General features: G+C 48.2%; 1 protein-coding gene across 1 annotated transcript in view; it reads right to left on the reverse strand.

Annotated features, from left to right (window-relative positions):
- The window catches only part of NCK2 (NCK adaptor protein 2), a 190,469-nt gene extending 183,823 nt beyond the window's left edge, over nucleotides 1-6,646 (reverse strand). Inside the window, exon 1 of the mRNA XM_078657992.1 lies at nucleotides 6,495-6,646. The gene's annotated coding sequence lies outside the window, so the exon portion shown is untranslated. The remainder of the gene's footprint in view (nucleotides 1-6,494) is intronic.
- Nucleotides 6,647-25,707: the final 19,061 nt, after the last annotated feature.

A 25,707-nucleotide genomic window follows, 5' to 3' on the forward strand; every position in this document is an offset into this window, starting at 1 on the left:
TGCACCAAGCACACATGCGCCTACAGATTGATGCGAGTGCCTTTTTTCCTTTTTATTTACTAATCTAAATTGGATTGCTAATCTAAAAGAAAAGCAAAGTGTGGATTGGGAGGAAAGCAACAGGAAGGGCTTAATCAGAGAGGAGTAGAGCAACAAGAGGGCACAGGTGGCGGAAGCAACATGGAGGCTGGTGAGAGCAAACAGGCAAGACAAAGTGGAACTGGGTGGGAGCACATAGACGATATAGCAACGCAGGGGTGGGGAATAGCACTAGGGAGAGAAAAATGAGAGCAGCGGAAGGGAAAAAAGTAAACAAGAGAGACAGCTGGAAAACACAAACAGTCTTGTAATGTGCTTAAACTAAAAGAAAATAGTATCGCCTGAAAAGGAAGCAATGGAAAGACAAGTAATTGTCACATGCTTCAGGGGAGGGACAAACAAGACGGACAGTCTAAACATGCCAACGAATACGAAGCAAGCAAATGGTAATGACAATGAAGCCAACCAATGGTAAGCAATGGAAAGATTATAAGCCCACAGTAAGTTGACAGTATATCTTGCAGGAGATAGTACATGTGCTGTCCAGTAGGCAAGACATAAATATAGCTAGCAGCCACAAAACAGAAAGCTCAGCAGCTGTCCTAACAGCAGGGAGAAGGTGAGAATCTTGTATACTATGATCTCACCCAAAGGCAAAGTTAATTGGAGAAAGATGTATTTCCATATACTGTAAGTATATACTAGGCACACTAAATGCATTAAATGGGTTTTATACTTCATTAACAAACAAATGCTAATGAATAACTTGTTTTCTAAACATGTTGTGTTACTCGTGCTTGTACTGTACTTCATACAAGTGTTACCATCGTCCATTTAAAAAAAACAAAGCTTTTTATCAACCTCAAAAGGATGAAACGCTGAATCAACTATTAATACTGCGAGCTGTAGGCTGAACAAAACCTGTAATATAAAACAATACCCCACAAAACCGTGTACTTCATACTGCACAGACTGAACATCTAATGATCTTATTCTATATGGGTCTATATATTTTATAAAGGGAAAAGTTACCTTGTTTAATTCAAAAGTAAAAACAAACACGAGATACAACTAACGTTATTCATCACAAATAGGGACATGTAAGAAGCTGGATAGTAAAACACAACTAGCACTAACAAAGCAGACAGGTTTGCATCTGAAGTGCAGAATAGGCTCATCATGGAGAACACTCTTAGCCCCGCATCGGAGTGCAGCATTTCAGCCAGACAAAAATAGATGCATGCCAAGCTGACCTTAGGCTGTGAGGTTGCTGTTCAGCGCGCACCAGCTTTAAGGGCATGGAAGCAGAAGGGGCAGGTAACAGACAGCAATGCAGGGGCAAAGACGTGCATGAGAAATTCAGCGCATTAGCAAAAGAACTCTCTTTGAGTCCTCAATAGAGAGACGATGTGGCGTCACATACAAAGCTGCCGACTTAGGAACTGGGGAACAGGGTTCAAGTCGTGGAGTCGACTTCCGGTGTCTATTATTAAAAATAAAAAATAAAAAGTGCACAATGGCGATTTGAAGCAAAATACAGAATTCAACAAAAGTACAAAGTACCTAAATGCCAATCCAGAAATGGTTGAACTCCCTTAGAATGAAATGTACAAAATCGGGTGAACATACGCTCGGGTGAAAGCTACAGTTAGAAAAGCCCACCTAAAAAAAAACAAGCCTGGCAAATGAAGAGGCTGCAAACTTTTCATCAAGTTGGCACAAAGTAAACAGAACACAAACACTTAACATGATCAGAGGCAGGCCAAAAAAGTAGAGTGCTCTCAAACTATCCTAAATAACATGAAGAGTAGGAGCACATGTAATGGGCAGTCCTCATGGGAGGTTACAAAAGTCCAAAAGGAGGGATTACTAAGCATATTCACCAAACAAAAGCCAGCATTTACAAAGGACAGTAAGAGGAACCAACAGAAAAGACGGACAGTGCTTGAAGCCCATAATGTAGATACAGCATGTCTCGGAGAGACCGCATGCATGTGCTGCTCAGACGAGACCTAAAAATGAGGTGGAAAAAAAGAGTCAATGCTTCTAAACTTTTCTTACTTGTGTGTGTATGTTCACCTGTTCATAGGGCCAGCTACCCCTCCCCGGTCAAGCTATTGGTGAGGGATATAAACGTAATTGGTATTGCTTAGAGTCCACTTAACTAGGGTTCAGTGTAACAAACAAAACCATTGATAAGTTACATTTAAAACCAAGCGGACAGGTAGAATTGTATCTTTAAGACTACAGGAATCAGGGTGTGCTAGGATCTCCGACTGTTTGGTGATGAGCATTAAAAGGACAAGCTTGTTCCTTTCACTGGATGGTGTTTTTAAAAGTTGCCTTTACCTTATATGGATGCAAAAGTAAACCTGGGACTGAAACGCTGTTACAAGTTGCCAAAGAAACAGTCTCTCAGACTGTACTGACGGGTAGATGTCAAATAAACACTAACTAGTATACCATTTCAAGTACTGCACAAATATGACTTGGAACAGAAATTTTACTCAATGCAAATTTCACTGTAATAATGGACTAAATGTGCAAAGGGAAAAATATCAAGCTTCTGAGTTTTGCAGCTCGAAACCAAGGTAAAGCATGTGATAATACAAAAATTATGTGTTATGCCTCTTTCTAACATGATGATCTAGAAATTAAGAAGTAAAAGCACCCAAATAAAACTGCAAATTGAGGGGTTTCTTTTTTCACTGAGCAATATTACACTCTCGTGTGCCGAACGCAAATTTAGGATTGTTTCCACATTATGAGTCTATGCCAAATTGGGAAAATAGATTAGGTCTATATCTGATTTTACTAACACGAAGGGAAATCTGCAAAAAATGGGTCAAGGATAGTTCCTTAACTCTACTGGATTGGGTGATCTCTAATAAGTACACAATGAAGTTGGACAGAGTTAGATTAGAAAAAAAGACAAACAGTAGAAACGATTTCTGGGGCCCATGTGAGAAATGGCTGAGCAGCTTGGATCAATAAAATGAAATCAGTACAATGATTAAGCCTTAACACTAACTTACTTAATCTCTTTGGCTTCAGTGAGGCGCCCGGGTGATACAGAACAAATCTGTAGAGAGGCTCTGTCTGTAGAGAGGCTCTGTGTAAAGTATATCCATCTAGATACAGAGCGCTCCAGTTGGGGCCATAGGAGTAAATCGAATAAGCTCTGAATTTATCTGATGGCGAATGAGGACAAAAAAAATAAAAAGCTTCTGAGTTTTGCAGCTCGAAACCAGGTAAAGCATGTGAGAATATCAAAATTGTGTGTTATGCCTCTTTCTGACAAGATGATCTAGAAATTAAGACGTAAAAGCACTCACAGAAAAATGCAAATTGAGGTGTTTCCTTTTTCACTGAGCAAGTTTACACACTTGTTGTGTGCCGAACGCGAATTGGGGTTTATTCGGACGGTGGGCTTATCTCCGGAGTACAAGAAGTCGTTTTTTTTTGTTTTTTTTACTTTTTACGTTTTCAACGTGCTAACAGCCCAAAGGCCTCTTCAAAGGATGCTGAAAAGGGTAGCTCTCCAATTGCCATATGTTACCTAGACAGTGAACGAACAGAAGGCCTAATTTAGAGGTGGGTGGCAAAGGAAAATCATCTGAACTGCAAAGGAAGTACAAACGTCAGATGAGAAATGTGCAGCACAATTTCCTCAAGCAGATTATGTATGGGGTGAGGAATTCTTCTGGCGAATTATCCTCCAGAATTAACACTTCCTACACAAATAGAAGCTTTTCTGTTCCATCCAACGTTAAACCAGGCCCAGTCTTCTGAGCACACAAGATCTGACGAAGGCCAAATCCTGTTACTGCAGGAGTCGTTTCAGTTCTTAGCTCAATTACTGAAGGCATGCTTCAGAATTCCACAGAATCTCGGATTAATAAACTGTTAATTCGGTTGAAGGTGTTTCAATAATGGAGGAGTAACTGCTAAAAACTATTTAGAAAAAGTTACATTTAGATTTTCTTTCCAGCAGTGAGGTTGTTAACATCAGTGCAGATGTTTAGATGAAGAAATAGTGTTTATCATGTGTCCACTAAAAGAGACGCTTCTACCACCTTTAGAAATGCCTAGTTTTGGATGGACGAGCATAGATCTTTTAAACAAGGTTTTGCTACTAACAGGTGTTAACTATGGAAAGGGCTATGAGAATTGATCCTCTAATGGCAACATTACAAAAAGAGCCACCAGTAACTTTTACTACTTTCATCTGACTCCATACTGAGTCTTCTCTTCAACTGAACTAGTCCCCTTCAAGACCCAACTTCAATTGCTCACAACAGAAGTGTGCCTCTTTAAAATACATTGTCTCTGCCACAAAACAATTTGTCACCTTGAACATGTCTATCTAGCAAATCAATTTCCAATTCTTCATAGTAAAACGTTTTTCACTATAAAATCAACTGCAACTACTGTAAACACCAGAAACTGCTACAAAACTTCTCAGGAAAACATCTTGCATCTTCCTATACCCCAGGCGGCTGTTCATGAAAGCTTACTTTTAGGCATCAAACTCAAATCACCCCTTTCAGAAGTCCAGTAATAACCAGTAACTTGTCAGATTATATCATAAATTGTTCCCCACTCTCCCTTTTGTCCCCGAGATGCCCTCTAATCTCTTATCTCGCCAACTGAACAGTGTGTTTCCTATTGTACAAACAACTCTGTATGTTACATTTTGCTGATAATTTACCTCGGTCGTGGCTGCTTATTGCAAAAGAACAAACGGAGCGTATTTTCAAAGGACTATTCATGAGAATGAACGGGAAGACTGGAAGGCATTCTTCTGTTGTAAACACAAAGGGACCCAACCATGTGGTCCATTTGTACGAGGTGTGGATGTGAGTAGGGTGGAATTGCGCATAACAGATACATAATGCTCCGCAAATGGAGATGGATGCTGCTTAGGAGCCATTGGATAAATGAGGAGAAGTAGGAGGATTATCATTTTTATTGGGCATTTAAATGGCAAAACATATCAATTTAAACTTGGTCCACCTTGATGAGCATAGGTATGAAATGCATTACATTATTATGTGTTATTTTACCGAAATGCAATGCAATAAGTGGTTATTTTACCAATGCAGGTACAGCCAGGCATCCTTTGCGGATTAACACAATCATCTTCCAGCTTCAGCTCTTCTGACCACCAACTGCTTGTAGGTTGGAGCTCTTACGACCAATTTGCTATTGTGTTGTACGTTAGTTTGTATATGTTAATCTGTGCTCTGTTATGTATGTGCGTATTCTTGACGAGGCTGACCTTGTTCTTCAAGTTCGTAAGTAACCGTCTTAAATATCTTCATCACCTATGTATTGATTTTGTGCATTATAGTCAGCAACAATTTGCCAATGTTAAACTGTAAATAATCAGTTTTATTATCGCGTCAATGACTAGGTGACATCCGATTGTGTTCTCCCACATCTTTTAAGTACAGCGTGAGGAAACCTCGACTACTTTTATCACATTAATAAAACAGCAGTTTTTCCGAAAAATACAGACTGAAGTAGATCCGAAATGGTATGGAGTTATCAGCATGACGTTTAATACAAATGTGAGCTTTGTGGTATTGATATTTTGAGATCCACCAACACTGGGTGAGTTCTGGGTTTGCTGCTGCTTCAAAGAGGTGAGGTGTGCCAAAATAAACATCTGTAAGCAAAGAGAGATCTTTCTTTGCAGTCAATCATCTACCTACCTAGGAAACAACGATTCGTGACAGGCACCGATTGTATCAACAGGCACCTCGGCGACTTCATAGAAGGCCCTCTAATCATACCATTGATAGAAGCAGCTGTCAAATTAAAGACAAACTCGGTCTACTGCAAAGTTGGCCAGACCATACAAAACCCCCAAAACAGTCTTCTGCACAAATCCGTGCACGTCAGAACAAAGGTTTCTTCACATCTTCCGAACAATCCTCCCGGCACCGTAGGCAAACAATGCCCAGTGCACAGCATCCAACAATGCTCATCGCGCAGCCCCTGCTCTGCGACTCCTTTGTGTGCCATCAGCACCACACAGCCAGAGGAGCCGACAGAGGGGGCGAGTCGACGGGTGATGGAAACATGGCACCCCTACAGGCATGGCTAGGCAGACTGCTAGTTGGCCATTTCGAGTGCCTCAGTCTCAGTAAAGCTGGTCCCTAGCGTTGGAGGTTGACTTTCTTTAATTTATACTTAGGATGCACAGAGCCCCACCTTCTCCCAGTAACGGTCCCTGCTGGGGGATGCTCTGGGCAGCAGCGATGCTAAAGGCTTTGCTCTGGGTATGTTGAACCTCGGAGAGGAAGGACCTCTAGGCCTGCAGATCCTAGAAAGCAATTGCGGTCACTCAACGCCCGGGGTACAGAGCCCGGGGGAGGAGATCTCGGCTTGACCTTTACAAAAAGAAAACTCCCCTGTAAAAGCAACTGGACCACGGAACGCTCCGTTACCTCTCCCGGCGGCTGCCAGCGCGGCGCGGGGTGCCCGGGCACCGTCTCCCGTCTCCAGGTTCAGGTCCCTCCGCCGCCTATCCCGGCCGGATACGGAGCTACGTCCAAACCTTCCCTTGGCGCCGCCCACCGCCCGCGTCACGCCCCCTGCGCTCCGGAAGCGTACCCCCTCCCCGCTGCGCGCGACAGCGTGCACTCCCCCCCACCCCCCGCATTTCCTCCATCCGCGTGGGCATTAGCTCGCCTCGCCAGAAAGTGTCGTGACGAGGCAGCGTGACGTTATTCTTTAAATCCCCGCGGGAGATTCGCCACATCCACATCCACAGCATTCACTGGCCTTCACCGTAGCTCCGTCTGTTTTCAGTCTAGTCTGTTCGCCTGTGAGGCCAGCTAAGGCATGCGCACTGACTAACATGATGCTCCCAGGTTCTACGGTCTTCTGAAAAGAGAACATTTCCAGTTGACACCTGTCGCCTTTCCCGAACTGTTTGTCCACATCTACTTTACATAATTTGTTTTTGTATTTTCTTTGATAGCAGCCTTAACCGATCTGCGGTTTTATTTTACATGTTTTAAGTCAGCACGCAATTTAATGTGGTTATGGTTATATATGGTTTATTAGCTAACCTGTCTTACGGTACCTCAAATGGACTATATCTGATCCTGAGGTACAGACCTATAAGCCCAAAGCATTTTCTTCACTTTGATATAGTGGAAAATTGGAGCCCACGTGGGGTACAATTGGGCGTGCAATGTAATCGCTTATAGAAAACACATTATTCAATGTTATGAGAGAAATTAGATGCTAGAAAAAACGTCAATCTAGTATTCTTATGAATTTAGTACGTTCTAATGTAGAGGTTGATAATGAACACTTATAACTTGTGTGTTGTAATCTTGTTATGTTGTAATTAAAGAGGTCCTTGAGCCAGGTATATATAACACACTTGTTTTAATTAAGCTTAGTTTCAAGTTAGGTTTCAAGTAAATAAGTCAAGATGACAAATACCCCACCAGGAGCGGCCTCCCTGCCACTCAGCCTGCCTGCCATCAACTGCCACTCCACACAAGCCAGGCACCCAGGATTCTATTATGTCATCAGGCAATCCAAGAGCCACACCAGCTGAGTAGCAGGGAAGTCACCCAAGCTAAGTATAGCATATCCCCCTTCCTTAGGGAAACAACAATTCACAAGTGAAGGAAGGAAATGTGAACAACCATCAAAATATACAATGAAAATATACAATGCATTGTGAAAAGAAAGCATTTACATTGCATTCTAAATAGAAAGACATTATCTCCCAAAATAAGCAATGCATTTTCAAACTTAACATTTACATTGCCCCCTCCCTCAGGAAAAAATTAAAACAAGCATAAATGGCACTAGTTAGCATAACAATAAATGCATGAAAATCTAGTAAACTTTCAGAAATAAAATAAAATGCACAGGGCACTTACCACCCCACAAACCCACCACCATAGGGCACTTACCACCCTAAAACAAACTGCACGGGGCACTCACCACCCTAAAAACTCACCACCATAGGGCACTCACCACCCTAAAACAAACTGCACGGGGCACTCACCACCCCAAAAACTCACCACCATAGGGCACTCACCACCCTAAACAAACTACACAGACACTCGCCACCCCACAAACTCACCACCATAGGGAACTCACCACCCTAAGACAAACTGCAGGGGGCACTCACCACTCCAAAAACTCACCACCGTAGGGCACTCACCACCCTAAAATAAACTGCACAGGGCACTCACCACCCCAAAATTAACTGCAATGAGACACTAACCAGCCCACAAATACACATTAATATGGCACACACCACTCACCACCCCCAACTTCACAAACACACTGAACACTCACCACCGAAACTAAACAGCACTTAGGCACTAAACACCCCAAGAACTATCATCACCCCATGACCTCCCCTAAGATGGCTGCACTGTGCAATATACACTGATACAGACCTTAGGCACAAACCATGACCTTGAACCCACACACAAACAACGATACAAACATTATAGTGACCAGCAATATAATGAAAGGGAAAGTCTCATGCTCCGGTGAGCGGTCTCTCACCCGAGGTCTCCAATGAAGTTGTAATCTCTATCCTTAAACTGCCAGAAGCTGTATTTATTCCTCAACAACTTGCAGAACTCCAGAGAACAGATAACGTAAAAGATGATCTCACCGAAAAGATGAAGTGTTAGTGTGTCATGTTGCAGCTAATGTCTCTTCGAACATTTTCAGATTGCGCCTCGCTGTATACGAAAATGTTTCTCCTGCAACTTATTGGTGAAAGAATTCTAAACACTCACCAGAGCTGCACAGGGAACACGTATGAAGATGCCTGAAATGAATACCACCAACGGTGAGCAATCCGCCACTCTCCGACTTCATACCCATCATACTGAAGTTGGTTGCAAACATACGTGAGAAGAGAAAACAGACAATCGATTAACTGCTCCGTGCAACCTCCCTGGCCACGATTCCAATACAACACAGTTCCAATTCGTGGTTAGCAAAAACGTAATAAGCAGCTACACCAGACACGATGTAATGCAGCAAACTCAAGATGGCAGTGCGCTCAGAAGATGTTCGCCGGGTGGCTCCGAGCACGCTCGTGCTCACAAACGTCAACATGAAGCAATGGATGCTACCACTCAACAAGAAAACTTTATAGAATTCTCACCAGCCAATCCATGTAAAGAGGTGAGTTGCGCGCACTCTGGATCGCACGAGGCAGGTAAGACAGCGCGTGCTCAGTGTATGCGCTCTGTAGATGGCTCGTGATCCGTGACATTTTGAATGTGTAGCTGCGGTTCAACTGTCATGGAGCACACGCAACCACACTCGGTATTAAAATGAACAAAATAAATTACTCACAGTTAGTACACACACGCAGCACATGGACACTGCCCTTCACTAAATTGTGAAGGCTCACCAGGGGTGCTGATATTCACAACAATCCGCTGAAATTCCTCTGGGGAGCCAAAGAGTCTTCATTTAAGATACCACAGCAGCTGGTGAACCTCCAAACGTTACGGTGCAGGATTTATCCCAATGGTGCTGTACCGATAATACACACGAGTTGATAACAGCCCAAACAAGTCAGGTATCCAATAGATCAGCTTCTGTCAACCCTCCAAGCTGCCCACAAAGTAGAATTCAAAGTCCGACGCTCCCAACACAGGCTGAGGCACTAAATTAAGCACATCACTGATCAGAATGTGCCAAACCTGTTGCGCCACAGTGAAAATCTTGTACCAGGGGAGAATGCCCAAAACAAAAATATTCCCAGACAGCAGGATAACAAAGCAGGCTCCTCAAAAAACAAGCATTTGCAATGCAATAGGTCTCGCATTTACTACAGTTTGAGCTATTGGCATTGTTGATTACAATGCCTTTTATTAATGTGTTGGTTTTTTAAACAAATAAATAAAAGGCATTGTCATTTCCAATGCCAATAGCATAAACATTCGCAAATGCGAGACCTATGGCATTGTAAATGCTTGTTTAAAAAGAGATAGGTTGTCAAATAAAATCCATGAATAGGAAACTTTGTGTCTTACAGACTTGGAACAATGCTGTAATCATAGAGGGAAAGCTTGAGATTAATCAAAAGAAATGTGAGCACGTGTGTACTGAACACTTAAAGAAGAAAGCTATAAATGTATAGCGACTAACCGCAAGGGAAGATAAAATGACGAATGAAGGGGTGGGGGGGGCAGAGGAAAATATTGCTGCAAATTAAAGCAGGAACGAGAAGGCACGGTGAACAGGAGGATGGAATATGGGGAGGAAAGAGAAACACAGAGGAAGGGATGAAGGGGAGAGAGCTAGAAAAGAAGGGCTAGAGGGAACATGATGGTAGAAAGGAGCAATGCAGAGGCGAGGGGACTGGATGGATAGAAAGAGGGTGAGAGGCACGGTGAAAGAGGAAGAGTGTGCGGTAGAAAGCAAGAGGGGACTCGAGCGGTAGGTGGAGAGCGATAGATGCGAGGGAAACAGCGTAAGGGGGAGAGGGGAACAGCGATAGAAAGGGAGAAGAGAGTGAGACAGCGGGTAGGGAGGGAGAAGAAACTAATGAGCAGGAGCGCCAGAGGCATGGATAGGCAGAGGGGCAGGGGAAGCGAGCGGAGGCTGGAAAGACAGGGTGGTAAGCCATGTGTGTGTGGCGGGGGTGACTTTAATAGGGCAGCATGGCACCGAAGTAGACATGGGGCCGCCGTAGATATACGGCTGGTCCGCTGAATTTGTGCGAGCGGCCTTATTACCACACAACACGGAATGCCGTCTGCGCCCTGATCCTGGTATTACTGCAGCACTAAAAAACAAGTTCCCGCTTCCCGCCGGGCCGCCGCGCTGCCTACGACGACCCGGAAGCGGTTGGGCAGCCGGCCAATCGCAGCGCGGCCCCAACCGGAAGTCCCGCCCCCATCGCGGCGCGAGAGAGAAGCCACTGTCCGAGGAGCCCCGAGGGCTCCTGATCGAGTCCCGGTCCCGAGATGGGGGACCGGGTGAAGAGCGGCCGGGCGCATGAAGAAGGCGGGGCTCTCATGTGGTGAGAGAGCCCCGCAAAGCGCAACCGCCGCCCGAGAGGCACGCCGAGCACCGCCAGAACAGGTGAGTGTGTTGCGGAGGAGGAGGGGTGAGTGGGGGTGGGGTGTGCGCGTGTGTCTGTTGTAGTGTGTCTGTGCGTGCGTGTGTCTGTCTGCGCGTGTGTCTGTTAAAGGGGGGTGCGTGTGTGTGTGTATGCAGTGTGTGTATGTGCGCATGCGTGCGGGAGCCTTTCTGTGCATGGGAATAGCAGGGACGGCGACGCGACGTGCGCGCTCACGAGATACAATCGCCAGGAGGACAAGCTCGTCACAGTCTGCTGTCTACATTCCCCGGAATCCCAGGAAAGTGGCGACATAAGTTGTCTCCCTAGACAGCAAAAGCTTCGCTTTTGCTTTCGTCTAGGCGAGACCTAAAAATTGTGGGCAGATTCCACTTACTTCATTCGCAGTCTTCACTCATGAAACTTCTGATCAAAGCAGATAACTTTCAAACGCCCATTCTTCAGGCTGTCCGAATGGTATAGGACACTGGTGGGGCATTCAAGGCGTTTCTACGTTACACAGTCTTTTATTAAATTCTTTATCGTCTTAGTTTCATTCTTTCTTCCTCAATGCGTAGATTCTTTAAAATATCTTAGACCCAGACTCTTTCCTTCATGTGTAGGTTCTTTTAATTCTCGCCATCGTCGCCAAAAATGTTGTAATTAAAGAGGTCCTTGAGCCAGGTATATATAACACGCTGGTTTTAATTAAGCTTAGTTTCAAGTTAGGTTTCAAGTAAATAAGTCAAGATGACAAATACCCCACCAGGAGCGGCCTCCCTGCCACTCAGCCTGCCTGCCATCAACTGCCACTCCACACAAGCCAGGCACCCATGATTCTATTGTCATCAGGCATTCCAAGAGCCACACCAGCTGAGTAGCAGGGAAGTCACCCAAGCTAAGTATAACATGTTCTTTGTCTCTTTTAATCACAGCAAGAGAACCGATGTCATCTTTGTTATTGTTCCCTGTTTCGGTGGTTACTGGAAAGCTCGGCGTTCTACTCCTGGCAGTTGGCCTTGAGCTGGCGTGGAGAAAGATCATGCTCGACCACGAGGCTTAATAAAGCTATTTACTTCAAAAGTCAATGAGCCCTGGTGCTTTATATTCACAAGTTATTTTGGCGACAAATTGCTGGCTCAGGGATGAGCTTGCAGCGTGAAGTTCATGGTTCAGAGAAAGTAATCAGGACAACGAGCCGAAGAAGGAAAGTGGTGAGAGATGGTTGGCATCCACTACAAAGGAGAGACCATTGCGATCTTGGGGTACATGGACTCTGTAATCACTTTTGGAGGAAGAATCATCACTCGTAAGGTGTATGTGGCGGAATCTGGCCCACCTATACTAGTGTGGGAACATCAATATGACCTTCATATAGTGATTAACCCACATACACCCAATCAGGTCGTGGTAGTGGAACAATAACAAAGATGACACCGGTTCTCTTGCTGTGATTAAAAGAGACAAAGAACAAGATTACAACATTGTGCTGGGAAATATAACCAACGCAATTTGTTATAGGCCTCATTAGTGAATGTGACCTAATGATATATTGTGTTAGATGCTAATGATGTAGGGTACAAGATCACGTGTTAATGTAACTAAAAACATTTTTTGTAATGAATGTTAATGGTTTACGTAATTTCTAACATATACAGAATGATGAATTCATTATTTTAACCTAAGTCATAGGTCCAAATTTTGTGCCAGCACATTTGAAATGTCCTCATTTCTGAAACAAATGTTTAAATTCTTATATGAGTTTCGTAGAATGCTTTCAGTCTCACGTTTGCATTTTGGTTGGACAACGACTGCCAGTGAAGAGTAGGGGTATTGTTCTGTTAGACAAGGTTGTGGAATAAAGAAGTTACAGTTAGCCTGGGCTGAGAAAGATAAGGTGGAGGGAGGTACTTTCACACGGGAGAAGGAGAAAAGACCAAGGACGAACTGTCACAGAGGGGTGTGCCTGGAGACGGCTGTGAAGAAAGTCGACATCATGGAAAAGTTTATGGCTGAGCCCATTGTAGAGTACACTAGAGAATAATATTATGGGATATTTGCAGACTATGATTTTGAATATGTTATGCATATTAGAGAGCAATAGACACCCCATTCCTGCCTGCCATCTTGATGAGAGCACCTGAGTGCTATCTCGCTTCCCTTCCCTTGTTTGTGGCTTCATGTCTCAGACCCATCTCGTAGTGGAGTGACTTCTTAGGAAGGCTCTACCCACTGACACATTTTCTCTTGAAAATCCTTTGCTTAATTGCTAATTTAGGGATGCCACTTCTAGAGTTAGAGTAGGGATAGTTAGAACTAAATGCTGTAAATCAGAAGTGCCGATGCAGGAGGACTTGAACTTTTGCTCTCTCATCTCATGCGTAATCGTCATAGAACTTATTGTTCTTTTCATGCTCCACCGAGTGAACCTTTTTACAATGTTTGTTTTTCTCCCATTTCCCCTGTATTTTTATTCTCTCATGCTAAGATTTGTGTATGTCCAACTATTTTTTAACTTGTAATAAGCTTGTCTAACCTTCAATTGGTTGTCAATTTGGGTTCTTGTGTAGCTGTTTGGGTTGCACTTTATTTCAATAGATTTATGCCCTTTTACTCTCCTCTATGCTTCTATGCTACTAAAAAGAACCATCAGAAGACCAACACTTGATTGCAACTGAACAGACAGGTCCAGGCTCTTTCAGTTGGTAGCAGAGTCGGATGGTTAGCACATGCAGTGAGTGGAGAACCTAGAACTCAAATCTAGAATGGTCTAGAGCCCTGACCCAAAAATTCCCCAGGCACAGCCCTAATGATCATGAACCGCAGAGGACGGAGTCTGGCGATGCATGGTGAAAACAGCAGCGAAAGGAAGGGTGAGTATCAATAGGGCATGTGTGAAGTGTGTTAGATTGCGGTGATGATTTGATTGTATGATGTCTTGCGGATTTGTCACAAGAACTGAGTGAATGTAGTTGTCGGGTTCAACGTGATCCAATGTGCAGATTTATGGTCATCAGGCCCGAAGTAACCTAAGATCCTGTGATATGTAAGGTGTAGAAGACACAGATTTGTGATTGTCTGCTGAAGAGCTGAGGGGTCATCATGAGACGTTGTCGATGGTCCCACCTAAGACAGGGAACTTTGTGTGAAAGGGATGATGGTGAATCCCTGATGGTCAAGGCTTCGCTGTAAGTGTGTATTCTTGTATGAGCATTTCTCTATTTTCTTTTAGAAAGAAATACAATTACAGCTTATAAGATGACTATGTGAGTGAATGTGTACACAGAAATTGTGAAGGAGGGTGAGCCGCTGTAAGGAGTGAGGGTGACTTCAGTTTGCACCGCGCTGGGATAGGTTGGTTGGTGTAACACCGCATTGGGATTAGTTGACAATTGTTGATTACATCTGAGGTGTTTGAGATTGCATCTTCACATTAACTGATTTAAATTGTGCTTGGATTGTAGAGCTTCAGAAACAGGAACTAAAACATGCAATGTTTTAGGGTTCTGTGAGACATGTTTCGAGGGAATGAGGGCATTATCACAAGAGTGGGTGAAGAAGCACCTCCGGAAGACACACCAGGTCATTATATGGCACCAAATTAAGGGCTCAATACTATTATTTGGCTTCAAAATTGGCACAAGATCACTGAGAAAGAGGGGGCATTGGCACTTCCATGGTATGCCACTTTCAAGCTGGGGATACTTAACCAGTTGAGGAGAGTTATGCGTGCAATAAACATTTACCTAGGCCTACACAGTTTGAGGTGCTTGATGCATGGATTTGTGCGGCTCATGATAAACAGAAAGAAAACTATCATGGAAGGATGAAGAAAACAATGTGAGCTTACCAAGAGGCACAGTGGAATGCTAAGTTAAAGAGATAGAAGGTAGACATGGTAGAGTCAGAGAGATTATATCCTGCGTTGCTGAGACAGAAGGATACAAGAGATAAGGGGAAAAAGGAGATAGGTGGAAACAATGACACTCATGATAGCCTGTTGGATTGATTAGTTACATAATGTCTACTCCCCTTATTGTGCACTGCAGGATGAGAGCGGGAGAACCCATGGGGAGATTGTCAGCACTGGTGTTGTGGGAAGCATATCGACAGGAGTGGGCTTTTCAGAGGGGAGAGATGAGGTAGGAAGAGGGGCAACAGGGAGCTCAAATCTGAGTAACCCTAACAATGCTGCTTCGAGGTTAACGAAAGCTCCTAAAGTACCGGTCACATTTGGGCCTATTTTCCCCATATGCGATCCGAGCTCAGCAGGGAAGGAAAGTAATCAAAAACATGTGGGCATTGAAGGAACATCACCTGACATGTCAACGGAAGGTGGATGGGTTTAACGATTTGGCTCCTGTATACTTGAGTATTCCTTGTGGCGCATCGGCTTACCCTTTAGTAGATCAAAGTAATTATCATGTTATGAGGCCCCTACCTGTGAGTAACACAAATTTGTACCTGACAATGTGGAGAACACTTCCTAGAGTACAAAATAGCATGCCACAGGAAGAAGGGGCACAACAGGGAACCTCCAGCAGTAAGCACATCTTTGATGTCTGAGATTTAGAATCATGGCTTAGAGATCACAGTAACACCAAGGAGAGTCAGACTACATAATTCAGTCAGGGTATTATGAGGTCTGCAGTGGAGGCGAAATTGGTGGATGTGGTAAGGATCAGAGCTGAATTGGATGAGATAATCAGAATCTGGCACTTGATTGAGTAGAGACATATGAACCTGACAAATTACTGTTTATGGCGAAGTATATCACTAGGGGGGCAAGACAGGCACATGAGAAGTTGACTGTACTTTCTTATAAGTATGATGTAGATTTCACCCGAACTAACATGTTGCAAGGGAATCACAGACTTATCTACATTGACCAGGAGATAGAGGAAGAGCGTGCTTGGCTTAAGAACACACATTCAGGAACATGTTGATCGGTTTGTGAAATGTGTTGTGGATTGATTTGAAAATGTTTGAAATTGTGATCCCTAGTGATTTGTGGTCTGCATGTAACATAACCATAAAGTGGCCTGAAAAGGAACCAGATAGGGACCCAGTAAATTATGCTCAGTCACCGATGGTAATGAAGAAATATGGTCAGGTGATCACGTGGTTACAATCCAACATAGTCCCCACAGGATATCGATTGGGTAAAAATTGATCAAACGAGGTGGCTTCGCGGGCGAAGATGGTGGACGCAGCTTGCTAGAGCTCCCACCAGCCCGATCCTGATCCGACGACTTATCCTGGCCCCCGGATCCGCATTGTAGCCCACAATTGCTGCTGTGGTGGCGAGCGGCTGGGGGCGCCTTCCGGTGCGGCGATTTGCGCTCCCGGACCCTCGGGGGCGGAGCTGGCGGCTGTGGCGGCCCGAGGCCTAGTCCCGGCGTGAGCAGCCGGGGCTTCGATTTTGGCGGCACCCGGTCGGGGACATCCGGAGCTGGCCGGCTGCTACGGCTGTTGGGCCCCTGCCTTGGGGCTTTTATCGGAAGCGGAGAGGAGAGTGGGGACTCGGCAGGGCCCTCAAGCACAGGTGTGGCTGCTGGCGCTAAGGAGGCTCTAGAGGCGGACTGCGGTTTACATCGCGATCCGGAGACCGGGGCCTCGAGTTTGGAGGTCCCCGGCAGTATATAGTGGTGAGCGGAGGAGGCCTGCGCAGTGAAGCGGAGGGGCCGACAGCGCTGTAGCCCACCGGGGCGAGATCCTACCCGGCCTGCACAGCTTGGTGCTCCTTGATCTGGGGTGTGCCCGTGAGCAGTGGCGGCGGAGGCAGGACGTGCACAGTGAGTGTCCCCGGGGCCCCCATGTAGGCGGCTGAGTGGCGGTAGAGCTGCTGTTGTGCTGGTGCTCGTCCGGATTCTTGGCCAGTGGACTCCCTGATTCGAGGGTGCCCGTGAGCAGTGGCGGGAAGTAAACAGTGAGTGTCCCCGGGCTCCCGTGTGTGCTGACGAGTGGCGGAGGAGCTGCTGGTGTGCCAGTCGACTGCCCCAAGACTCTGGGCGGTGGTGTGGGGGAGCCGACGATCCGCTGGCAGCTGAGGGGCCTGGACTTATGCCACACGGACGGGGAGGCATAGCTGGACTGGAGCCGCATTATACCCCCCCACCATACGTCCGGGCTTGCCTGGAGGCCAGAGGCGTCCCTGATCGTTGGTAGACGACTGCGTGTTGGACTCGTGGGCCTTGGGGCAGTGGAGCCCATAGGGTGGAGTGGCTCTAGTTGATCCTCGTGGCGCAGTAGGCCCTCCCTGAGACATTTCGCGCCTAGACTGTTGGGAGCTGCCCCCCATACATCCCCGACATGACCAGAGGTGGAGGGGGCAGTGGGTCCGCCAAACAGGGGCCCATTGACAAATTCACCGGGCCGAGTGGGGGGCCCGGAGCGTCTGGCGGTGGCCAGGGCGCGGGGCCGGACAACGCGGCGCTTATGGCGGCGATCACCCAATCCAGGGATATGCTGGACGCCAAGATAGGAGCGGTGGGGGCTGATGTGACTCTGCTTCGTCAAGATCTTCGCAATGCGGTGACTCGCATCACGGAGGCCAAGTCCAGAATCTCGTGCGTGGAGGACGACGTGGGAACCCTAAAGCAAAAAGTGGCAGCGATGGAGAACATTCAAAGAGGCCTGGCGCTCCGGGTGGAGGACGCCGAAGGGCGGGCGCGCAGGAATAACCTACGCTTTGTGGGCTTTCCGGAGGGTTGCGAGAAAGGGAACATGGAACACTTCTTAACCCAGTGGCTGGAGAGCTGGCTACCCCCGGATGTTTTGTCGCGCTGTTTTGTGATAGAACGGGCACACAGGGCTCTAACACAGAAGCCGCCTGCTGGGGAGCGGCCCCGGCCAGTGATTGCTAGGCTCCTGAACTTTCATGATAAGGACACCATCCTACGGGAGGCGAGGGCTAAGGATCAGCTCACGTTCGAGAACCAGAAGATCATGATCTTTCCGGACTATACAAAAATGGTACAACAGCAGCGCCACTCCTTCATTGCGGCCAAGGCGAAACTGAGAGGCCTGAAGTTCCAGTATTCCTTACTCTATCCGGCCCGCCTGCGGGTGGTATTTCAGTCACGGACCCACTTCTTTGATACCACAGAGGAGGTCTTCAGATGGACCGACGAGACGGTGAGGGTCCGGCCACACGCCCAGGCGGGCTTGAACCCGGGTTCGTCGAGGGGCTTGTCGCAGGAGCGAGGTGACCACGCTGTCCGGAGCAAGCGGCACAGGAGATCTAGGGCGCGGAAACGCTCCTCCTCTCGCAGTGAAGCACAGGATGGGCCGACTGCCGACTCTGACCACTCCGGAAAGGAACATAGATGGACGCTGAGGAGTGCGATTATCTGCTGGCTTCTTGGGCCCCTGCCGGGGGTGCTCGGAGGGCTGCCCTCCGCTAATCGAACAGCCGAAGACTGAGTACATGATGACTGTTTGCATGGCCTCTCCATGATTGTTTGGGGCTGCGGGGTGGGGTTCAGGGAGCCTATATGCAGGGGCTTCTTGTCTCCTACGTGGGAGGGAGTTGGAGGGGGGGGTTTCTTCCTAGTTGAGTGGGTAGTTGGGATCCATTGGTATGGTTGGCCTTGGGCGCTCTGTTTTGGGCCCGATGTTACCCATGCCGCGACAGGTACTTCAGTGTTCTATGAGGTATAGGGGGGGGATGTGGGGTTGAGGGGGGTATTCTGGGGGAGGATGGGTGGGGGGGGAGGGGGGTTGGTGGGGGCTGGACGTGATTTCTACTGCTTCATTTCTGATTGTGTGGTCTGCCCGGGCCTGTTACTGGTTGCTCTGGTTTGATGTTCCCTGGGATTATGGCTGATGCATCACCTTCAGGACCCCCTAGGGCGTCCATGCATATATTGAGTTGGAATGTCAGAGGGATGCTGGATAAAATCAAGCGGGGGCGATTCTACGTTGGGGCAAGAGGGAAGCTGCAGATGTCCTATTGCTACAGGAGACTCATATGATGGGGACGAAAGTGCTTAGCCTACAACGCTTTGGCTACCACCAGGTCTATCACGCTGGGTTTACCAGGGGCTCTAGGGGAGTCACAGAAGATACCAAGGGTCTTTATGAAATATTGATACAGTCAGTACTAAATCTACAAACTTCAGATACCAAGAGGTTATCTAGATAACTCAGGAGAGAAACCAAGGGAGTTCCTTACTTCAGGAAGAAGAAACCCATCAGCCCACCAGTTGGCGGAGCCTCATCATCTGGGTTTTTGTGGAAACAGATGATGTCCGCTAGACACTTCCTCACTACATTCAATGAGGATAGCTAGAAAGGGACCATCAACTGAAGAAGAAAAACCATCACCCAGAAGAAAGATATTCGAGAGGCTGATGGGGAAGTTGCAGTGCTCAAAAGAAAGTGATATTAAAAATGCCTGTTTTGATGACTAATAAACAATTTTAATAGGTGTGACCATCAAGACGGCATGTCTAAAAGCAGAGTGAATATAGTGTGTAAATAATATTACTATTCATCAAAGATGTATGTTGGTCTACATGTTTCAGCCCATCCGGGCTTTCATCAGGCCTATGATGTTCTGAAGTTTGTAGATTTAGTACTGACTGTATCAATATTTCATAAAGACCCTTGGTATCTTCTGTGTGTTTCTATATAGTCTAAGTTGGGGGACAAGATACAAGCGGGTCTATAAACTCTATTCCCCTAGGACCCCTCTCTCCACATTGTTCCTTTTTGTTTTTGCTCTAGGGGAGTCGCCATATTGGTCCACCGCAGGCTGGCTTATGTGCATGAGAGGCAGTGGCTTGACCCGCAAGGTCGGTTCGTCTTTGTGAAGGGGATGGTGGGCTCAGAATCTGTTGTGTTTGGGAGTATATATGCGCCTCCCCCATTGCAGTGGTCCCTGGCTGAGAGGCTGTTTGAGGTGTGGACGGAGATCCCGGAGTCCCTGGCTGTGCTAGGGGGTGATTGGAATGATGTTATGAATGTGAGTATGGACCGTCGGAGACTGCAGGAGACTCCGACTATGATTGCCCCCACCCGGCTGAGTGCAATGGTGGACGGGTTGGGTTGGATTGATGTATGGCGACACTTGCATGCTAGAGTTCGTGAGTATACCTACGTCTCAGCTGTGCATGGCTCCTTCTCGCGCCTGGATTATATATTTGTGCCCGGTGCGTTCTTGAGCAGAGTGCGTGGGGCAGACATTTTGCCCAGGGGGCTATCTGACCATTCCCCAGTGGCTGTGGATGTTGAGCTGTGCAGAAAGAGACAACCCTTTCGGTGGCGGATGTCTTCATGGCATCTCCAGCAGGCTGACTGTGCATCATCTGCAGGGGGCGATCGCCCATTATTGGCAAGAAAACCTGGGGGCGGACACGGACGTGACGGTGGTATGGGAGGCCATGAAGCCCACTTTGCGGGGAATTGACATCGCGTGGTGTGCGACGGCCCGTCGCCAACGTAAGGAAGCCATAGTTGCTGCCGCAGCACGTGTGGAGGTTCTTGAGAGGCGGTGTCAAGGGGGGGGAGATGATGTGGCGGTGCGGCTACTCTTGCAGGCACAGCGGTCCTACGTGTCCGTGTTGATGGATGAGGCCCGACAGGCGTGGCTGGCCACGCTAAGTAGGGTTTACCAATGGGGATACAAGTCCTGCACTATGCTCCATAGGCTGTGCCAGTGTTCCCTGCAACCACTGACGCTGCCGGGACTCACGGATGCTGCCGGGGTCACTTTAACGGATCCAGTGGAGCTGGCGGCTAGCTTTGCTTGATATTACGCGGGGCAATACGTGCCACGGGACTGCCTGCCGGCTGCTGAAGTCGATACATTTATTGCCGATTTGCCCCCTCTGATGATACGTGAGCGGCACCGGACCTCCCTCTTACAGCGGAGGAATTGGGTGATGCGCTAGGTCAGCTCAATCCCGGGAAAGCTCCTGGGCCGAGTGGCTTCCCGTGCGAGTTCTATAAGAAATTCCACCTCCAATTGGGGTCCCACTACAGAGCTGTGCTGGAGGCGGCACGGGAGCTGAGGAGATTGCCAGCTGACTGGCGCCACGCTGAAGTGGTGGTGTTTCAAAAGCCGGGTAGGCCGCCGGATCGCCATGACTCCTACCGCCCTATCTCCTTGCTTAACGTCGAAGCTAAGCTGCTGGCTAAGGCACTGGCGAACCGTCTTCTCCCTTGGAATGGAATGGAATGAGGATTTGTAGAGCGCGTTGGCTACCCAGGGGCGTCCCAGCGCTATAGGGAGCTTGAGCTGATTCAGAGAGGCGGGAGGGGGAGGCGGAGTGAGGTTTTAGGCCAAGGTGTTGCTAAATAGCCAGGTTTTAAGGGTTTTCCGAAAGGTGAGGAGGTTAGGTTCGGATCTGATGTGGAGAGGGAGGGAGTTCCAGATCCTAGCTAGATTGTAGGAGAGCGATCGACCACCACATCTGGCCTTCCTGATGCGTGGTACTGAGGCGAGGTGAGAGGTCGCGGATCTGAGAGAACGGGTGGGCTGATATGCTTTCAAAAGGGAAGAGTTGATGGGGGGGCCTGTTCCCCAATAAGAGCGATGTGCAATGCACATGCTCTTGAATTCGATTCTGGCTCTCACCGGGAGCCAGTGAAGGTCTCTCAGTCTTGTTCTTACTGAGGTTCGGCGAGGAATGTTCAGGAGGATTCTTGCCGCACAGTTTTGAATGACCTGGAGTCTGTTGAGTGTGAATTGGGGAGCTCCAAGGTACAGAGCGTTACCACAATCGAGGCGGGAGAGGATCAATCCTTGAACCATAATTCGTCTTGAGTGGAATAGGAGGAGGGGAAGAATTTTCCGAAGCAGTCTCATCAACCCAAAGCAAGTTGCAGCTAGCTTGGAAGCCTGATGGTTGAAGGTGAGGGTGTGGTCAAGCCAGATGCCCAGGCTCTTGATTTGCTCCTTGGGTTGCGGGGGGTTGCCTAAACAGAGAGGCCAGATGGGGTCGATGGTTTTTGCGATGTTGTTTCCAAGGAGCATTATCTCTATTTTGTCCCCGTTAAGTTTGAGGCAGGAGCCGGACATCCAGGTGGCGACTGCTTCCAGGCATTTGTGTAGGCTGTGATGAGAGTTCGGGGGGGGTCCAATGATACCACTAGCTGCGTGTCGTCCGCATAAGAGACGATCTTCACACCAAATGGGCGGACGACATCAGCTAGGGGACGCAGGTAGACATTAAAAAGGGTGGGGCTCAGGGAGGAGCCCTGAGGTACTCCACAATTAAGAGGTCTACTGGCAGAGGAGAAGTCCTTCTCAAAAACCCTGAAGGATCTGTCAGTCAAGAAAGATCTCATCCAGCTGAGAGCGGTCCCTGACAGTCCTATTCCCTCAAGACGATGGAGCAGGATATTATGATTAACAGTGTCGAAGGCGGCACTTAGGTCGAGTAGGACGATGGCCGTGGATCCACCATCGTCCAGGATCCTTCGTGCCTCCTCCGTCACTGCAATCAGTGCCGTCTCCGTTCCGTGACGGGGCCTAAAGCCGGTCTGGGAAAGATCTAGGATGTTATTGATTTCTAGGAAGTCGGTGAGAACGGAGTTGACATGCTTCTCGAGGAGTTTGCTGAGCCATGGTAAGAGGGGGATGGGGCGGTAGTTAGCCGGGTTAGATTGGTCAAGATTAGGTTTTTTTAACAGGGCTCTGACCATTGCTCTTTTCCATAAAAGAGGGACGATGCCAGTTTGGAGAGGGGAATTGAGCAGGTCTAAGATGGTGGGCGAGATCAGATGTGTGATCTGGGTGAGAGTACTGGGGGGTGCCGGGTCAGTGGGTGATCCAGATTTAACCTGTCCCATAAGTTTCTCCAACTTGGTAAGGTCTAAAGGGGGAAAGCTGTTGAGATCGTGGAAAGGGACTGTCATACACCCTGTGTTGGTGAGATCTGTGGGTAGAGTGACGGGGTGGGGGAAAAAAGAGTTAATGGTTTCTATTTTCTGGTGGAAGAACTCAGCTATTTCCTCGCAGTGGGTCTGAGTGTTGTTATGGTGCTTCGATGGTTCTGGAAGTTGTAGGAGTGTTTTGGCTATTTGATAGATCTCTTTCGGTTTAGAAGCTGCGTTCTCGATCTTGAGTTCAAAGTATTTAGCCTGAGCTAGATGAATTTCCATTTTGTAGTTTTTAATTGCTGTTCTGTAGCTGGATTTGTGTGATGGGAGGTAACTGAGGCGCCATTTCCTCTCCAGTCGTTTGCAAACACGTTTTGCCTCTCGTAGTTCATTTGTGTACCACGGGGCTGTAGGATTGCCCCGCTTGGGGTGGTAGTTTTCTAGCGGTAAAACTGTATCAAGGGAGCTGGTGATCCATAGGTTATAGGTATCATTGTCTTGGGTGGGGACGGATGTGGTAGTGGGTTTGGTACCTTGTAGGAGATCCTCCCACTCAGATAAGTGGAGTTTAGACCAATTGCGTGATCGTTGTGCCATCGGGGGGTTGGGGGGGGGGGGGGGTGAGCGGGCAGGGTCCAGGTGAGCGGGATGAGAAAGTGATCGGACCAGGGAAGGGGAGATGAATTTCCGATGTGAAGGTTATTACAGTTGCTGAAGACAGGGTCCCTTATGTGGCGGATCTGGTCCATCCGGACCAGACGGGCTTTATGCCACACAGGGCAACGCAACACAATATTCGTCGGGCACAGACGGCAGTGGACGCGATGGGGGCCACGGGAGAGAGGGCGGCCCTACTACTGGCAGATATTGACAGGGCGTTTGACTCAGTAAGCTGGACCTACCTGTTTGCGCTCCTGCCCCATCTTAACCTGGGCCCGGTTTTTATTTCCTATCTCAAGCTGCTATACACCGACATCACGGCGTCCGTGCGAGTCTCCGGGGCGGTCTCCGAGAAGTTCCCAATCAGTCGGGGGACCCGTCAGGATTGCCCGCTATCCCCGTACCTATTCGCACTGGCTATGGAGCCTTTGGCCTCCTGGGTGCGAATTGACGCACAGCTGCGCGGCTTTCAGTGGGACCGGGGACTCACGGACAGGATCGCACTTTACGCGGACGATGTCCTCTTTTTCCTCACGGACTTAGATAGATCGGGCCCTCGGGTGTTGGAGATTATGCGCATATTTGGTGAGGTTTCGGGTCCTTACCTTAACCCTCGTAAGTCCACCCTATGGGTGTTGGGAGACGGAGCGTATGCGGGCTCTTGGGCATCGACTTTGCAGGTAGCAGATGGAGGCTTGCTGTATCTTGGCGTGTTCCTGTCTGAGTCTATGACGATCTCTTGGGAGCGCAACATTCTGCCGGTGTGGGAAAAGGTCCAGTCGGACATTAAAACGGGGTCCCCAATGCCCCTCACCATTTATGGCAGGTCTGCGATCTTTAAAATGGTTGCACTCCCGTACCTCCTGTATCAGCTGCAGAATCATCCGCACCTCGTCGCGCCCCAGTGGTTTCGGCAAGTTAATTCGGTGCTGGTATGCTTTTTGTGGGCGGGGCACGGCCAGGGTAGCACTGCGTACCTGCTTTCTGTCCACCTACTGTGGTGGCCTCGCAACGTCTGATGTGCTGTCATACTACCAGGCCTCCCACTTGTTGGTGTTGAATGACTGGTGGTACGGAGATAGGGAGGATCCAGCTTATGCATTGGAGCGCTCCGTGATGGAAACTAACACCTTGCATACGCTCTTGTACTCAGCCGCACTGAGGAGGCAGCTGCCTCATGCCACACAAGTGGTCCTTGTGATATGGCGACAGGCGCTGCGTCGCATGGGCTGGTGGGGCAGATTGACGGCGGAGACCCCTCTGTGGCGTAATGGGCGGCTCCCCGCTTTGGCCGCGCTGGCAGGGTTTGGCGGATGGGATTCTATAGGGATCTCTTTGCTGGGAAACGTTGTGTCCGGAGTAGCCCTCAAATCGTTTCAGGAGCTGAGGGACGAGTTCCATATGCCCAATACCCAATTTTTCAGATATTTGCAGTTACGCCACGCGCTTGAGCCCAGCCTAGTGGGCCTGGAATCGCTACCGTTCAGCCCCCTGGAAGCGAAAGTCTTTATGGGGGATCTTGGAGACAAGAAGGTCTCACGCATTTACCAAACCCTTGTCACCCACTGCTCCTCTACTCTATGCACACTGAAGGAAGCCTGGGAAGGGGATGTGGGTTCCCTGGATGAGGATGACTGGAGGGAAGCCTTGGAGTCCCTGCGAGGGACTGCTGTCGCGGTGCGTCTCAGGCTGGTCCAATTTAAATATTTGCATAGGGCCTATTACACGAGGGAGCGATTGTGGAAGGCAGGCTTGATTGGATCCCCGGAGTGCTTGCGGTGCGGAACCCTGTTGCATACTGTATGGTCGTGTGTGGGCCTGACCAGATTCTGGAGGGGTGTGTGGAGCTGCCTTTCGGAGGTGCTGGGATGGGATCTTCCCCGTACCCCTAGACTGGTCCTGCTCCATGTACTGGAGGGCGTGGGGGGGAATACTTACAAGCGCCACCTTTTATTGTTAGGTCTTATAGTGGCGAAACGGGACTTGGCACAAGCATGGAAGAGAGATCGTGCCCCCCCGTTGAATGCGTGGAAAGCAGGGATGGACTAATTAATGGGGCCTGTGTTTGAGGCCAGAGGATGCCCCCGGAAACATTACAAAAT

Source organism: Lissotriton helveticus, chromosome 8 (assembly GCF_964261635.1).
Source record: "Lissotriton helveticus chromosome 8, aLisHel1.1, whole genome shotgun sequence".
NCBI classification, from domain to species: domain Eukaryota; kingdom Metazoa; phylum Chordata; class Amphibia; order Caudata; family Salamandridae; genus Lissotriton; species Lissotriton helveticus.